General features: G+C 41.4%; 2 long non-coding RNA genes across 2 annotated transcripts in view; one reads left to right on the plus strand and one right to left on the minus strand.

The window, feature by feature from the left end:
• Window positions 1–18,817, plus strand: part of LOC138976225 (uncharacterized) — a 525,645-nt gene that overhangs the window by 124,922 nt on the left and 381,906 nt on the right. The window lies entirely within an intron of this gene.
• LOC138976205 (uncharacterized) lies at window positions 1,992–18,728 on the minus strand. The gene is made up of 4 exons (XR_011458904.1): window positions 18,181–18,728; window positions 16,270–16,406; window positions 13,820–13,930; window positions 1,992–9,839 (listed from the first exon to the last, which is right to left on the minus strand). It is a non-coding gene; the product is annotated as an uncharacterized lncRNA (long non-coding RNA).

The raw sequence follows: 18,817 nt of genomic DNA on the forward strand, positions 1-18,817 counted from the left end.
GTTTCTGGGAACACTAACTTTTTTTTTTAATATTCAGGTGAAACAACATTCTTTCACATGTATTGTTTGCAAAACTTGTTTTAACTTCAAACTTGTAAGATTAAGGCCACGGTCTTCAGTTTTCTCTTTTATTGGTCCTTGTTTGAGCAGTTCTTATGAAGCTAACTCGACACCAGCCGGTTATTTGGGAACTCGTTTTCAACTGCTTGCAGAAAGTTGAAATTTGGCATTGTGGTTTATATGTCGACTTAGTACCCAAATATAACAAGAAGGGCAAAGCCCATACGACTCACATGCTTGACCTTGACCTTTACATGAGCTTGACCTTCAGGGTCAAGGTCAAATAACTAAACCTAGCAATGACATCATACACTATAAGAACTGCTTTACACATTTTTCCTACCAAAATACATGTGAAGGTCAAGGTCATCCAAGGTCATGCAACACAAAGCTGTTAATTCAAGACATAGGAAGTACAATGGTGCTAATTGGCTCTTTCTACCATGAGATATTGTCACTTTTAGTGGTTCACTACCTTATTTTGGTCACATTTCATAAGGGTCAAAGTGACCTTGACCTTGATCATATGTGACCAAATGTGTCTCATGATGAAAGCATAACATGTGCCCCACATAATTTTTAAGTTTGAAACAGTTATCTTCCATAGTTCAGGGTCAAGGTCACTTCAAAATATGTATACAATCCAACTTTGAAGAGCTCCTGTGACCTTGACCTTGAAGCAAGGTAAACCAAACTGGTATCAAAAGATGGGGCTTACTTTGCCCTATATATCATATATAGGTGAGGTATTCAATCTCAAAAACTTCAGAGAAAATGGGAAAAATGGGAAAAATAGCTGTTTTTTAGACAACATTTATGGCCCCTGCGACCTTGACGCAAGGTCAAGATGCTATGTATGTTTTTTGGGGCCTTGTCATCATACACCATCTTGCCAAATTTGGTACTGATAGACTGAATAGTGTCCAAGAAATATCCAACGTTAAAGTTTTCCGGACGGACGGACGGACGTCCGGACGGGGGGGGGACGGACGGACGGACGACTCGGGTGAGTACATAGACTCACTTTTGCTTCGCATGTGAGTCAAAAATACATTCTGGAAAATGTTATTTGTAGGATTTAAATATATATATGAAAACATAATAAGGTCCCCATATCCACGTTCCCAAAAACCTTGTCTGAATATATAATATATATAATAAAAGTTTCTGGGAACACTAACTTTTTTTTTAATATTCAGGCATAACAGCATTCTTTCACATGTATTGTTTGCAAAACTTTTTTTAACTTCAAACTTGTAAGATTAAGGCCACAGTCTTCAGTTTTCTCTTTTATTGGTCCTTGTTTGAGCAGTTCTTATGAAGCTGTGTTGTATTCAAATTGATAGTCGGTTGTGCAAATAGTATTTAACCATGTTTCTTATGCTGTGACAATTTGGGTGTGAATGTGAGTGTGGACGTGGATATATGATTTACTGCAACATTTAAAACAAAATCATGTGCTTTTGCATTTTGGAAATAAATTCTATTGATTGATTGATTGATTGATAGTTTGTCATTTGGTTTCGTACTAGTAAGGAAGTGTTCTTTTCAGCTGTGAGCTTATAAAGTTTATATTGATGCTTCAGACACTGCATAATCTTTTGAAGAACATATTTGCGGAAAAAAATAGCACACACACACACACACAGAGCGAGAGAGCGGGAGAGAGAGAGAGAGAGAGAGAGAGAGAGAGAGAGAGAGAGAGAGAGAGAGAGAGAGAGAGAGAGAGAGAGAGAGAGAGAGAGAGAGAGAGAGAGAGAGAGAGAGAGAGAGAACAAGAACAAGAACATATTTGCGGAAAAAAATAGCACACACACACACACAGAGAGAGAGCGAGAGAGAGAGAGAGAGAGAGAGAGAGAGAGAGAGAGAGAGAGAGCACAATACTCGCTTGCAGTCACTCCCTGTTTACACAATACACACTGTTCATGAAGGTTTTAAACAGATACTGTTGTTTATTAGTCCAGCATCAACAACACAAACAATAACATAAGCAACTATTGTTTTAAAGAAAAAGACATACCTCGTCTTGCAAAAAGGTGGATTGTTACCGAAAATAAAATACAGTCATTTAAATCTACTGATAACTAAAAAGAACATTAAAGATAATACAGTCTTATGCATAGTCATTGAACCGAAAATTATTAACTTGTAATATGTTTGCAAAAAAATAATCGCACCCAAAAAACATGATTTTGAAGAAATATGATGTCACTAAGCATGATTAACCTTCGCCGACAGTCGCTAAAAACATTCTTCGCCGACCGTCGTCGAAGGACACATACTTTTAACACAGACAGCCATGCGTAGTCGGAGGACACATACTTCTCAAAGAAAAAAAAACGTGCTCAAGTAGAGAAAACAAGAACAAGAAAAAAAAGTACAGAAATCAGGCTTTTCATTGAATTAGATTATCAAACTAAATATATTTCCAATTGTGTACTTGCATTTATCTTTTTTCGTGTTGTGTAATTACGCACCAAGTTAATTCTTACCTGAAATAAACATTAATCACAACTCAGCTTTTATTTTGACATCGAAAATCGTTATTTCTTAAACACCATGAATCAAAGTCCATGGTAAAAGTGAAACAGGTGACTGAACAATGGGGAGGCAGAAAAAAAGAAATAAACAAGAAAAGGACCACGGGTCCTAAAATCACCCAACCGTATGTGTAGACGGATAGACACAGGCAGGGACGCTGACAAAAGTAACAGTCACCCCCCTTTCCTTTGGGTGGGTGACTAAAAATGACAATAAAGGCTCACCTAAATATATGTTCTTATCCCATTGTGGCGCATGAGGTGACTAAGAACCCAAAATAAGAGATCCCCCCCCCCCACCTCCCAGGGCGGACCCTGGGAACAAAATTCAAAATCAAAAAAGCATTTCAATGGAAAAAAAATAATCAAAATCAAATCTGATGATACATTTCATTACGCTAATAGGATAATTGCCTAACTCAGAGTTAGATAGTTTTGAGACAACGGTTCCATAATAACGCCAACAATTGTGTCAATCATCTGTAAAAATTCCGAAAAGAAATTGCAAAGAGAAACGGTTGCTGATGCCATGTCAGCAAAATTGCCTAACTCATAAGTCAGTTATCTTAACAGCATACCCATGCTTTTCTGTCTATGCATGTGCATCCCATGGTAAACAAGATCAATAGAAATTTGGATTAAAGTTCATTCTACTGAAGTACAGAACCCAAACTTCAATGCAGAGGCTGCTGAACAAATCGCTTTTTCTCAAAACTTGCAAAAGTGAGTTAGGCAATTATCCCATTAGCGTGACGATTTGCAACATATTATATATTATTAAACATTGCTTAACGTCCAGCTGACTACACCGAGCCGTCTCAAAACGCCCCACGCTGCCAACTAAAAAAACCTAAAAATTACCAATGAAGGTATGTCACCAGTCCTTCTGATAAACCATGTTTACAAGGACATATAATTGTGAGGCTCTGGAAACGATGAGGTACTTTCCCCTGTTTGTAAAAACCAGGTTTTAAAAAGAAAAGAGGATAAAATAATGTCCACGAAGAACTGTGATCCTTGTATCTCTATCTACTCTGCTTCTTTGCAAGACAAGTTTATACACGATTAGCTAGGAACCTGCGTAAACACCGAGGTTTACTACGAGTTTAAGCAGAGCTTTAAGACATGTCATTTAAGCTATTTTTTACACAGCAAAAGGCGGTAAAAATGTCACGTGGGATCATAATCACCACGTTTTCTGCATGCAATCATTTCTCCGATTAGCAATCTTCCCACTGTGACACCAGCGACTAAAGGCACTTCACATCGCCTCCTTCCCTAGTTTTCAAACCAACATCACAGGGTACCAGACCGCAATTCCGAGAATATACCAGTACTGATTTATGACGTCTCAACATAATTGTCTTAGCAAGATTAAAGCAGAGTAGATAGAAATACAAGGATCCCAGTACTTCGTGGAAAATATTAAGTAAAAATGCAGATCCTTGTTCATCAAGACCTAGGGTCATACAGCAAGACCGAGGGTCATACAGCAAGACCGAAGGTCATAAGCAAGATCCAGGGTCATACAGCAAGATCCAGGGTCATACAGCAAGACCCAGGATCATACAGCAAGACCCAGGGTCATACAGCAAGACCCAGGATCATACAGCAAAACCCAGGGTCGTACAGCAAGACCCAGGGTCGTACAGCAAGACCCAGGGTCGTACAGCAAGACCCAGGGTCATACAGCAAGACACAGGGTCGTACAGCAAGACCGAGGGTCATACAGCAAGATCCAGGGTCGTACAGCAAGACCCAGGGTCGTACAGCAAGACCCAGGGTCGTACAGCAAGACCCAGGGTCATACAGCAAGACCCAGGGTCATACAGCAAGACACAGGGTCCTACAGCAAGACCCAGGGTCCTACAGCAAGACACAGGGTCGTACAGCAAGACACAGGGTCCTACAGCAAGACACAGGGTCCTACAGCAAGACACAGGGTCCTACAGCAAAACACAGGGTCATACAGCAAGACACAGTGTCATACAGCAAGACACAGGGTCATACAGCAAGACACAGGGTCATACAGCAAGACACAGGGTCCTACAGAAAGACACAGGGTCCTACAGCAAGACACAGGGTCATACAGCAAGACACAGGGTCCTACAGCAGACCGCAAAGAGCCTATTAAGGGCCCACACAAACTTTAACTTGTCACAACAAGTTATAAATCACAAGTTGAAAAGGAACTATGTACACATTAAAAATCTTGGCATTATTAATTGTTTTGTCGTTTAAGCTATTTTTACACAATGAAAGGCGGTAAAAATGTCACGTGGGATCATAATCACCACGTTTTCTGCATGCAATCATTTCTCCGATTAGCAATCTCCCCACTGTGACAGCAGCGACTAAAGGCACTTCACATCGCCTCCTTCCCTAGTTTTCAAACCGATATCACAGGGTACCAGACCGCAATTCCGAGAATATACCAGTACTGATTTATGACGTCTCAACATAATTGTCTTAGCAAGATTAAAGCAGAGTAGATAGAAATACAAGGATCCCAGTACTTCATGGAAAATATTGAGTAAAAATGCAGATCATTGTTGATCAAGACCGAGGGTCATACAGCAAGACCGAGGGTCATACAGCAAGATTGAGGGTCATACAGCAAGATCCAGGGTCATACAGCAATCCCCAGAGTCATGCATACATACATAATGCGTATAGCCCAGCGGACTGCAAAGAGTCTATTAAGGGCTTACACAAACTTTAACTTGTCACAATGAGTTATAAATCACAAGCTGAAAAGGAACTATGTACACATTAAAAATCTTGGCATTATCAATTGTTTTGTCATTAAACAAAGATCGACCAATCAAACACAGCAATAACACCTTCCTATTTCAAGTTTTACGAATCGTAGTCACACTCAATTCGTCAAAACTTTGAACATCGTGATTTGTATGTCGTACGTGACATGAAAACCCATGGTCATACAGCAAGACCCAGGGTCGTACAGCAAGATCCAGGGTCGTACAGCAAGACCCAGGGTCGTACAGCAAGACCCAGGGCCGTACAGCAAGACCCAGGGCCGTACAGCAAGACCCAGGGTCGTACAGCAAGACCCAGGGCCGTACAGCAAGACCCAGGGTCATACAGCAAGACCCAGGGCCGTACAGCAAGACCCAGGGTCGTACAGCAAGACCCAGGGTCGTACAGCAAGACCCAGGGTCGTACAGCAAGACCCAGGGCCATGCATACATACATAACATATCGCGTATAGCCCAGCAGACTGCAAAGAGCCAATTTTTGTCTTGCTGTATGACTGGGAATTGCAGATATGTTCTTCAAAAGATTATGCCGTGTCTGAAGCATCAATATAAACGCTTATAGCTCACAGCTGAAAAGAACACTTCCTTACTAGTACGAAACCAAATGACAAACTATCAATTTGAATACAAAACAGCTTCATAAGAACTGCTCAAACAAGGACCAATAAAAGAGAAAACTGAAGACCGTGGCCTTAATCTTACAGGTTTGAAGTTAAAACAAGTTTTGCAAACAAAACATGTGAAAGAATGTTGTTATGCCTGAATATTAAAAAAAAAGTTAGTGTTCCCAGAAACATTTATTATATATATTATTATATTCAGACAAGCTTTTTGGGAACGTGGATATGGGGACCTTATTATGTTTTCATATATATATATATTTAAATCCTACAAATAACATTTTCCAGAATGTCTTTTTATATTTGGGTACTAAGTCGACATATAAACCACAATGACAAATTTCAACTTTCTGCAAGCAGTTGAAAACGAGTTCCCAAATAACCGGCTGGTGTCAGAGTTAGCTTCATAAGAACTGCTCAAACAAGGACCAATAAAAGAGAAAACTGAAGACCGTGGCCTTAATCTTACAAGTTTGAAGTTAAAACAAGTTTTGCAAGCAATACATGTGACAGAATGTTGTTATGCCTGAATATTAAAAAAATTAGTTAGTGTTCCCAGAAACTTTTATTATATATATAATACAAGTTTCTGGGAACACTAACTTTAAAAAAAAATTAAATCGATCAACACACACACAAACAAACAAACATAACAACAATAAAAAAAAAATTAAAAAAAAGGACATACATGTTCATGTCTTGTCGTTTTAAAAGTATAACTAAAAAAGAACTTATAACTAGATATTTAACAATGGTACATAGAACATCCAGAAAGTTGAAATTTCGCACTGTGGTTTATATGTCGACCTAGTACCCAAATATATATACATTCTGGAAAACGTTATTTGTTTAGGATTTAAATATATATGTGAAAACATAATATTAATAAGGTCCCCATATCCACGTTCCCCATATTCCTAAACAAATAACGTTTTCCAGAATGTCTATATATATTTGGGTACTAGGTCGACATATAAACAACAATGCCAAATTTCAAGTTTCTGGGAACACTAACTAATTTTTTTTAATATTCAGGCATAACAACATTCTTTCACATGTATTGTTTGCAAAACTTGTTTTAACTTCAAACTTGTAAGATTTAGGCCACGGTCTTCAGTTTTCTCTTTTATTGGTCCTTGTTTGAGCAGTTCTTATGAAGCTGTGTTGTATTCAAATTGATAGTTTGTCATTTGGTTTCGTACTAGTAAGGAAGTGTTCTTTTCAGCTGTGAGCTATAAGCGTTTATATTGATGCTTCAGACACGGCATAATCTTTTGAAGAACATATCTGCAATTCCCAGTCATACAGCAAGACCCAGGGTCATGCATGCATACCTACATAACTTGTATAGCCCAGCAAATAATAGTATTACATCAGGGTCTCATTTCGGGGTCGGACTTATCGCTATTTTGTTACTCAATTTCCTTGTCAGCTATTAAACTCTAAGACACCGGTACAAAATGTTTTCTTATTACGGAAGCCGAAGCGGGGTTTCGCGGGGTACCCCCGGGGTTCCGCAGGGTTTCGCGGAAAATAGCTACCGCACGCATACTGCATGCGTCAGACGTTCTCAACATCAACATTCCGCGATCGTCACCTGTGTTTCTGTTGAAGCTCCTGGAGTGACTCAGAATGTGTGTTGCCGTGTTCCACTCCCTTTTCGTTTTTTTCTTTTCTTCAAGCAAGACAGATAGTCATTGTAAATTTATCTGTGAGATTTCATTCAATTTTATTTGGGTTTAAACCGTTTTAATGACATTAAAATCATTTAAAGCTGTCGGTGTTGCTGTGTGTAGATTTCATTTATTTGTGCGAGTGCATGCAGTTTGCATCGATGGTGCGATTAGTTTGAAAAATGTCCGATTACATTCCTCTTGACAACCTCAATTTCAAAATGAGCCCCTGTTATATTGTGGTTTTTTTTTGCTTAACACCCAGCCGACCACGAAGGGCCATATCAGGGCGGTGCTGGTTTGACATATAACGTGCGCCACACACAAGACAGAAGTCGCAGCACACAAGACAGAAGTCGCAGCACAGGCTTCATGTCTCACCCAGTCACATTCTTCTGACACCGGACCAACCAGTCCTAGCACTAACCCCATAATGCCTGACGCCAGGCGGAGCAGCCACTAGATTGCCAATTTTAAAGTCTTAGGTATGACCTGGCCGGGGTTCGAACCCACGACCTCCCGATCACGGGGCGGACGCCTTACCACTAGGCCAACCGTGCCTGTGCCACTGTTATATGGTAAGATGTAATGAATAGGTTTGCTCTACATATTGCACCAACAGACCAGCAAGTTGTCTCAATCTCTGTGCTATGTCATTTTTTCTAGCTGGTCCATATTTCTTCAGTAAGCTTTCGCCAAAAAGCAACAACATGCTGTCTTTGCCCACAACTTCAGCTAGTCCATCTTAAAACCGTGTCTTCATTTAGTGCTGAAGCTTTGCTCGCACATTCATACATGTTCTATTGTTGAGACAAGTATTTTGGTTAATTGCGGCTTGAATTATCTTCCCTGACGGATACATGCCTTTTTGAAGGAGATGCCCAAAACCATTTATTAAAGTTTGTATTTCAGCATGAGACCAGCTTGAATTTACGCTTGTCTTCATGAGCTTTGTCGACCTCTGCCTTTAATTATTTTTTTTTGTTTGTTTATTTTTTGCTTAACGTCCAGCCGACTACGCAGAGCCATATCAGGACGAGGAAGGGGGGGATGAAGGGGGCCACTTGTCAAGCGATTCCTGTTTACAAATGCACTAACCTATTACTTGTGTCCCAGCAGGCTTTAGTAAAACTAAATTAATACCTACTGGAAGATTACCAGTTTCCAGTATGTTAAAATAGGCTTAACCTATCTACTGCTGGACTTACATCAGAACACTAACAGATTAAACTATACATGAATCGCGAGACAAGCGGCAAGAGAAGAGATTTTTGGAAAAAATACAGGTGAATGAGCAAGAAGGCAGAAAAAAAGAAAAGAATTCATGAAGAAAAAGAGAGCATGACAGGAAAGAGGAACCAAAAATCTACCTAACAGCAAACTAGAAAGCTCCTGCGGTTCCAAAAACAGGAGGGGCCTTTAATTTCTTAACCGCAGTGCCCCACTGCGGGAGCCTTTAATTAGGTAATAAACAATGCATGTTATTAGTAGTAGCAAAAGTATTTAGATATTATAAGAGTATGTCCACTAGAACCCGACATGTAGCATCTATATATAAATAAAATTGAAATAATATTGTGGCGGTTTCTGCGACTTCCATTACTCGCGCAGAAGCGTCTGATTGGAGAAACTAGAGGTCAAAGTATGTACCAAAATGTTGCTAACTTGACGTTGAGCAATGTAAAATAACATTTTTTTTAAACAAACTTTGAACTCGAATTTCTCCAATCAGAAGATTCTGCACGAGTAATGGAAGTCGCAGAAACCGTCACATATGATGGTGGCGGTATAAACATACCAAGCGGTTCTGCATGTGTGCGACATGTGTAGTCGCAATCCTTGACGGAGGAGTCATCGCTCCCCAAATCACCCACGATGCCGGTGTTGTCATTGCCCAAATCACCCACGATGCCGGTGTCGTCATTGCCCAAATCAGCCACGATGCCGGTGTCGTCATTGCCCAAATCAGCTACGAATTGCCCAAATCACCCACGATGCCGGTGTCGTCATTGCCCAAATCACCCACGATGCCAGTGTCGTCATTGCCCAAATCACCCACGATGCCAGTGTCTTCATTGCCCAAATCACCCACGATGCCAGTGTCGTCATTGCCCAAATCACCCACGATGCCGGTGTTGTCATTGCCCAAATCACCATGACCCACTGAAACAAAGATTAGTTTAAAATTATAGAATCTTTGCTTATTGTTGATTTATAACACCGACACAAGACAGACGATGGACCTTCTTGACTGTCACGACCTCAAACAGCATGTAGACGCTCCCACACGCAAAACACACATCATTGACTGGATTGTCACCCACGAGTCCACTGACCTGGTGTACGACATCCTGCTGAATGACTACCTCAGATCCGATCATTCTGCAGTTTTGTTCTCTCTTAAGATGGCCAAACCATCCAAACAGAAAAAGCGCGTAGTCCGCCGTAACCTCAAAGAAGTTAACACTGACACATTTCGCGCAGAAGCAGCCCGCCGACTGCTTGATCCTCCGGTATCCTCAGACCCTGTACGTCATTACGACTCCACTCTCAGCACACTTCTTGACGAACATGCACCCGCAAAAACCAAACTCATCGTAGATTGGCCTTCTGCACCCTCGATCACAGCTGAAGTTAAGTATACAAAACAGTTGCGTCGCCGAGCAGAGAGGAAGTTGCGAACCTCAAAGCTGGTAGTTGACAGACAGATTTACAACAAGCAAATGGAACATGCTCAGACACTCATCGCAGACGCCAAACAATCGCACTACAGCACCAAAATCTGTGAAACAACCTCTGCCAAAACACTCTTCTCCACAGTGAATGACCTTCTTGGCTGCTCTTCTGCTTCTCCCTTGCCCAACAACATCGACCCCTCCAAACTGTCGCAAGCTTTCTCTGATTACTTCCATAACAAGATCCAAACCATCCGTGACAAACTAGACAAAATCCCACACCAAAACTCTGAAACTCCTCCTGCATTTACAGGCACTCCCTTCACACACTTTCAGCCTCTCACTCTCACTGACCTGGAGAAAGTCCTCAAAGAAATGACCTTGAAAACCTGTGACCTTGACCCTCTTCCCACACAACTCTACTCTGACTGTCTTCCTGAACTCCTCCCTTCTATTCTCAAAATCATCAACACTTCTCTGCAAACAGGCACTGTCCCCAACTCCTTTAAGACTGCTATTGTCAAACATCTACTGAAGAAACCATCGCTCGACCCAAACACTCTCAGCAACTACCGCCCTGTCTCAAACCTTTCCTTCATCTCCAAACTCCTTGAAAGAGTCGTCCTAAAACAACTCAACTCTCACCTTCTTTGCAACAATCTTCTCTCTCCGCTTCAATCTGCCTATCGTCCTCACCACTCCACCGAAACTGCCCTTCTCAAAATCACTACTGATCTCCTCCTTGCCACTGACCAAGCTGAAATCTCTGCCGTCGCTCTACTTGATCTATCAGCGGCCTTTGACACAGTCGACCACAACATCCTCCTTCAACGCCTTCAGCACACCTTTGGTATCCATAGCACAGCTCTTTCTTGGTTCTCTTCTTATTTCACCGACCGCTACCAGACTGTTTCGATTGACAAACTGAACTCTGACCCCATCAGGCTTGAGTGCGGAGTCCCTCAGGGCTCAGTCCTTGGGCCTGTACTAATTACTCTCTACACTCAACCTCTTGACCACATCCTTGACCGACACAACGTTCTCCACCACTCTTTTGCCGACGACTCTCAACTTCACAACAGCTCTTCCCCTGACCAGTCTGAATCTCTTCTTTCCTCTATCTCTGACACTATCACTGACGTGCAGAATTGGATGACAGAAATCAAACTTCAGCTCAATAGCAACAAAACTGAAGCTATCCTAATAGGCACTACATCCAAACTCTCCAAAGCCACTTCCGACTCTCATCAACTCTCTGACTCTTCTGTCCCTCTGTCTTCTGCTGTCAAAAACCTCGGAGTCACTCTAGACAACACCCTTTCCATGAAACAACACATCTCTTCTGTCTCTCGCACCTGCTACTTCCAACTCCGCCGCATCGCCACTATCCGCAAGTACCTCACCACAGATGCTACCGCCAAACTGGTCACGTCCACCATTCTCTCACGTCTTGACTATTGTAACTCTCTCTTGGCGGGTCTTCCCTCTTCTTCTATCTCTCGTCTCCAACGCATTCAAAATAGCTCTGCCCGTCTTGCCTTACGAAAGAAAAAGGGAGATCATATCACCCCCCTCCTAAATCAGCTCCACTGGTTGCCCGTTCCTGCTCGTATCACATACAAAAGCCTCCATGGTCTCGCCCCTGCCTATCTCTCCGACTATCTCTCTCTCTATGTCCCTTCACGAGCACTCAGATCATCTGCCGGCTCCCTCAAGCTCAACATCCCCCACACCAAACTCAAAACAGCAGGTCAACGCTCATTTTCTTTCCAAGCACCTAGCCAATGGAACACACTACCTCTCCCCCTCCGTCAACAACAGTCCCTCGAATCATTCAAATCTGCACTCAAGACATTCCTTTTTTCCACATAATCCATGCATTCTACACTGCCCACCCCAATACAATACAATACAATACAATAACTTTATTAATCTCTAAAAGAGAAATTACATTGCTGAGCGTTTGTGTCCGTAATAATAACATACATAAAACATTCAAAATAAACATTTGTTCATTGTCCTGAGAAAATATAGCACATTGGTTATCACATAAGAAAGTATATTAAAAATAAATTAACATGCATTCACCATCAACAATGCACAAAAGAAAGTCAGCACCTTGCCGGTTATCACATATTGTCTAAGAGAGTAGAATAAGAGTATATAATCATGCAAAACAAAATCAACAATACTGAAACAATACAGAACACTGACCCCGTGCATCAGAGCGACAACACCAGCATCTACCGCCCCACCTGAGAATTGAAGATGTGAATTGCAGATGGAATGAACGAATTTCTGTAGCGTGTGGATCTTGCGGTTGGTTGTCTGAATTTGTTGCTCCTGTCTGTCCGTCTACTGTCAAATTCCGGTCTGAGTGGGTGCGAGTCGTCAGCCAAAATCTTCTGTACCTTGTCAGTCAGTCGTCGTTCATGTGTTGATGTGAAATTGTCCTGCTTCCTCCCAACCACCCCACTTGCTTTCCTGATGAATTTATCTAATCTATCCCTGTCTTGCTTGTTGATGTTGCCACCCCAACACACGGAGCCAAAGTACAACACACTATTGCACGTTGAAGTGTAAAACATCTGAAGGATTTCTTGTCTGCAGATGTTAAAAGACCTGAGTTTTCTCAAAAAGTACAGGCGAGAGTGGAGTTTCTTCACAAGGGCATCAGAGTTTGGTTTCCATGTCAACTTATTGTCTATAATCACCCCCAAATACCTATACTGCTCTACCTTCTCTTCGACCTCCCCCTTGATCACTATCTCCCTGTGTACATGTTCCCCCCCTCCTGTTGTCCATTATCATTGTCCATCCCACCTTGAATAACTGTACATATTTTAATGGTTGCTGGTGTGTGTGTGTGTTGGTGACTTTAAGTCTCCGTGTGTGTGAATGAGTGTATGTGCGCCTTGAGTCGCCTGTTGGGGAGATATGTGCGCGTTATAAATATTCGTATTATTATTATTATTTATGTCAAACACTCTACCGTACCTCGAAATGTTTTAGCTCTTTGCTCAAGTGCTATTATTATTATTATTAGCATTGCTTAACGTCTAGCCGACTACGGAGAGCCTTCTCAAGATATCCCCATGCTGCCAACTAAAAAACAACAAAAAACATCATTGGCGGTCTGTCACTAGCCCCGTAGATGAACCCGACATGTAGCATCTATATATAAATAAAATTTAAATAATATTGTGGCGGTTTCTGCGACTTCCATTACTCGTGCAGAAGCTTCTGATTGGAGAAACTACAGGTCAAAGTTTGTCCCAAAATGTGTTATTATTATTTCACGTTGCTTAACATCTAGCCTGTGTTGCTAACTGGATGTTGAGCAATGTGAAATAATAATAAGAACATTTGGGAACAAGCTTTGACCTCGAGTTTCTCCAATCAGAAGTTCTGCACGAGTAGTGGAAGTCTCAGAAACCGTCACTTATGATGGTGGCGGTATAAACATACCAAGCGGTTCTGCATGTGTGCTCGTCACGTCGCAATCCTTGACGGAGGGGTCATCGCTGCCCAAATCACCCACGATGCCGGTGTTGTCATTGCCCAAATCACCATGACCAACTGAAACAAAGATTAGTTTAAAATTATAGAATCTTTGCTAATTATTGATTTATGTCACTCTATCGTAAATAAGAACAAAAAGTCCCAGTCTCTAGGCTGGGGGAGGATGGAATCTGTGGCATCCCGGAGGCCGTCATTGCCCCCACGACTTCAAAGAGAGAGAGAGAGAGAGAGAGAGAGAGAGAGAGAGAGAGAGAGACTTCAAAGAGAGAGAGAGAGACTTCAAAGAGAGAGAGAGAGAGAGAGAAAAGAGAGAGAGAGAGAGAGAGAGAGAGAGAGAGAGAGAGAGAGAGAGAACCAACGTATGGTTCCTGATGGCTTTCTTGCCTGAAGAGTGAAGTCAGGTGTATGTAATTTCATCGTTGCATGCACAACAGAAACTTCTTAATCATAAACTCCATTATCTTTTTTGAGAATCTAACTCCTTCATCCACTTCCAAGACCATTTATTTGGATGTTTTGCCTCACTTGGCAACTTGTCGTCAAGCTGATTTGCACATGGGTCTCCATTCTTGAAAAAATCCACGCTTTCACTTATCGTGGTGGCCATTTTGAATGTAAAACAGGAAGTGACCACAAAGGGAAGCAAAGACTTGTGGGAGAAAAAGTGAATCTTTTTGAGACAAGTGAGGCCCTGATAAGGATGTTTAGGGAAAATGTAACTTTTGAAAACATAGGTAAATGTAAACATCCTTGTCAGGGCCTCACTTGTCTCAAAAAGATTGCAAGCGCTTACGCTCTGCAACGCTAGGCTGTTTGACGAAATTATATTTATTATATCGCGCATGCACAAGATGTTTGAAAATGCGGGAATTGGTATTTCTTTGCGTGAAAAGGCGCGCATCCAAATTTTATTTTTGCGGGATTTCTTTCATATTTGCGGGAATGCGCGGTCTAGAATCGACACTGCGACAGATCAAAACGTGTCAGAAGGTTTTTGCCAGAATGGAAGGACGAATTTCCTTGGTTAGATTTCGACAGTGGAGTGTGCGTGAGCGCAACTCCATGACTGTGTGTAGGGGTGGGGACGAGTTTTTGCATTCAGATTGTGGGTAACCTGATTTTTGTGCGGGTAAGTTAAAAATGACATGTTACATACCCGGGGAAAGCTGAATTGACAAAAATGTGGCCACCCCTGCGTCCCGTGACAGTAAGGTGGGTTCGTATCATGAAGGAGTTAACAAAAGTGACATTTAGCCCTAATGACAGTGAGGGGCGACATTTGTATTATAGCCTACAACAATACAAATGTCGCCCCTCACTGTCATCAAAGGGTACGAGTCGTGCATCCCTCTCATTACTAGTACTATTGATTGCCAGCACTAAGAAAACTATTAGGAAAGGGTGTATTTTTCAAATAAGTCCAGAGGCTATTTAATTTAGTAGCAATGGACTTCAGACTTTTTATGGAAGAGAACAAATTCCAAAATGATAGGTTTTAAATCGTTTTAAGTAGGGCTAGGCGAGGCGCTCTCTTGCCAACATTGCGTCATAATCTGAAAGGTTCCGCGACGCAATATTCCTGATCCTGATACTTAGCTGCGTCGATATCATCGGAAAATGCACTTTCCAAACCTACTTGTGATATAGACTGCGCACATTTCTTTGCAACCAAACAGCGCCGAAACTCAATTATGTAAGACAGATCTCTTACTTTATCAACATCAGTGGTTGTCTATTGACAATTTGATGCGGCATGCGTGTTCAGATTGTTACGCGAAGCTGTGGTTCACTCTCCCATCTCTGTCAAAATGGCGGAAGGCCGAATCAAGCCACCAGCCACACGTCACTTCCAGAGAGGGACATTATTTTCTTTCGTTTTCTCCCGAGCTTTTGAGAATACGGGTTAGAAAAGTGAGTCATTATCTTCACTGGAACATATTGAATACGAACTCTAGCGCATAGAGAATATTCTGGCCCAGAAAGATCTCTAACAACGTCTTCTCCAACGATGCAACATGGAAGAAATGGAGACACTCATAACCCAGAGAAGATGGAGATGGATTGGCCATGTACTACGAATGGAAAACGACTCCATTCCCAAGGTGGCACTTCGATGGACCCCAGAAGGAAAGAGGAAGCGGGGAAGACCCAAGCAGACTTGGAGACGTACAGTGGAGGGGGAATCAAAGGACCTCAACCACTCCTGGGCGACCCTGGAAAGGCTTGCAAGAGACAGACAAAAGTGGAGGTCCTTTGTCGCTGCCCTACACGCCAACAGGCGTGAAAGGCAGTAAGTAAGTAAGTCTAGCGCATAAGTCATTAAATTGAAAGAAGAAAGAGAAACAAATGGTTATTTCAGTATTTTTTTTTACCATGGAGACAGCCTTTAAACTTACCACAGATATGTCGTCAGGACATGAATCCAGCCAATGTGTGACTTTCGTGGTCTCGTATACACATGGAATTGCGAAGTTCTGAAGACATGGGCTTGTGAAGTTGTGTTGAAGTGGACTTGGACGGGATTTGTCGTGTTCTGTAGACCCAAAACACTGATTTGTACATTCATGTGTTGGAAAACACAGGATTTCCATTTCGTAAAGTTTCAATCAAGCCGCCATTCGTGTTTCAATTTTCAGCTACTTGAATCTAGTTTTGCCTTTCCATATTTGGCTAATCATTATGAGCTATTAAAGGGGCACGCCATAGCTATAGTTCGGACAATTTGCATCGAGTCTATCAGAATCCTCACCTTCCAAACTGTAATATTCCCACGTTCCACATCCACAAACCCTGCATAGCTACAGAAAGCAGAAATGTTTGAAGAACTAAATCCTTGCGCGCATTTATGTGTAGTGGAAGTGAGTGACAAGCCAGAGCTACGCTTCACTCACAACCCAATTTGGCAACCGTCAGTTTAAAGCAATTTAATTGCAGATAAATGTCAGTTATAACCCTCTATTTCTGATCAGGTCTCCATGCAATCACTTTTTGTTCTTCCAGTCTATTTAGATAGCTGGGATAATATTGCAGAGGGACGTCCTCATGAATATTTCATCTACATCAGTGTTGCTGCCAGCGTTAGAGGACAATAGGTCATTTGGACCTGACCGTAAGAAATCAATAGGTCCAAATGTCCTGGCTTTAAAAAAGTAATAGGTCTTACCGTCTACAATTGACCGCGGCACCCTTGTTAATTTTAAAGTAAATCACAAATTTGTGTCAGCACACACGCATGTGTGTGTGTTTGTGTGTGAGTGTGGGAGGGGAAAGAGAGAGAGAGGGAGCTGATTTTCCACAATAAGTTATAACGTGACTTCAAATTAATTTTGCCATTTAATGACAATAAACGTTCAACTTTGGCAATTGCCAGAAACTTAAACTGCCAACCGTCAGAATCAACCAGGTAAACATGGTTAGATCACGCCACCTATTTGTCAAATATGATATGAACTTAAAATAAATGGGAAAAAATGACTAGAATATATTCAAGGACTCCTGAAACAAAAAGGTAACATTTGAAACACTAGCTGTGTTGGTCCTAGAGTACAGTGTCACTGCCATTCCTAGGTACTGGTGGATTTTCAGAGAACAGCCTCCTGGAACAGAGAGTGGAGTGTACACTAGTACGACCTCATCTAGAATACGGCAATCCTGCCTGGTTTCCGAGACTAGTACGCCAATCAACATCAATCGCAAGAGTCCAAAGAAGAGCTACTAAACTGATTTACGAAATAAAAGACTACACATATGAAGAGAGACTAAGATACTTGACTTTGCCTACACTAAAGGCAAGAAGAAAGAGAGGGGACCTAATACAAGCGTATATAATATTTAACGACATTGATGACACTAACAAAGATTTCTTTTTTAAATCACCGCAGACTAACATTGTTGTAACACGTAACAGTACTGACAAAATACAAAAAGAAAGACATGATAATAAGTTAATAACAATACAAGAAAATTTGCTTTCAGCTATAGAGTTACAAATGACTGGAACAAACTAACAACTAACATTAAACGGGCTCCCAGTACAAATGCTTTCAAGAACCTCATTGACAAACACAACGCTGGACACGACAGTCGTTGCAATAGTCACTCCCGGTGCACTTCACGTCAGTGATTGCCTTCGAGGGCCGATTAGTCTTAGACAGCCATTGACCAGAACTATCAATTCACAGCGGAATTCCCACTCAGAAGAGACTCCTTCGATGCGAAGAAGCCCTCTCAAATCTTCAATGCCTAACTCAAATAAATAGATATAACACTGTTCTTATAAAGTGCGCTACATAAAATCTAAGGCTTACCTGTACGAGTGGTGTGCCTGATTGTACGAAAGGGAAAAAAATCCCATGCAGCGACCATGTTCATTGTTCAGATTTCTTGAAAAGGCCCGGATCGCTTATCGCTTACGCTCTAAACAATAATAAATATTTCACTGAGGTAAAGCAATTATTTCCAAATGTTCAGAAAATATAAGATAAACTTGTGAAATAAACCTGTAAAATAGTTATTTTACAGTTTTATTTTACACAGCAATGTTAAAAAAAAAAAGAGAGAGAGAGATAATTTTTTTTTTTTTTTTAGTGTCGTAAGCACAAGAATGCTAAAAGCTCAGAAGAGATTGTTTGACGATGCAGAGATCTGTAGCAAGGGAAGGGGGACAACCAAGTCAGAACTCAAATGCTTTTGGGAACACGAGTTAAAACCCCTCAATGGTCAAGCTGAACACGAAAATTACATTTTGAGGTTACCTTGGATATGAGAACATGCTAATGTTCCCATAACCACAGAATGTTCCCAGATCCACGCTCTCACACTTACAGATGTCCCCAGATCCAAGACATTTTAAAAGTATATATATATATGTATAGGTTACAACACGAGTGGTTTTTTATATGGCTTGTATTTCAGTCAAGACCCAGCGGATGAATATCATCGGGA

The sequence above is a fragment of the Littorina saxatilis genome, linkage group LG9, assembly GCF_037325665.1.
Source record: "Littorina saxatilis isolate snail1 linkage group LG9, US_GU_Lsax_2.0, whole genome shotgun sequence".
Lineage (NCBI taxonomy): Eukaryota > Metazoa > Mollusca > Gastropoda > Littorinimorpha > Littorinidae > Littorina > Littorina saxatilis.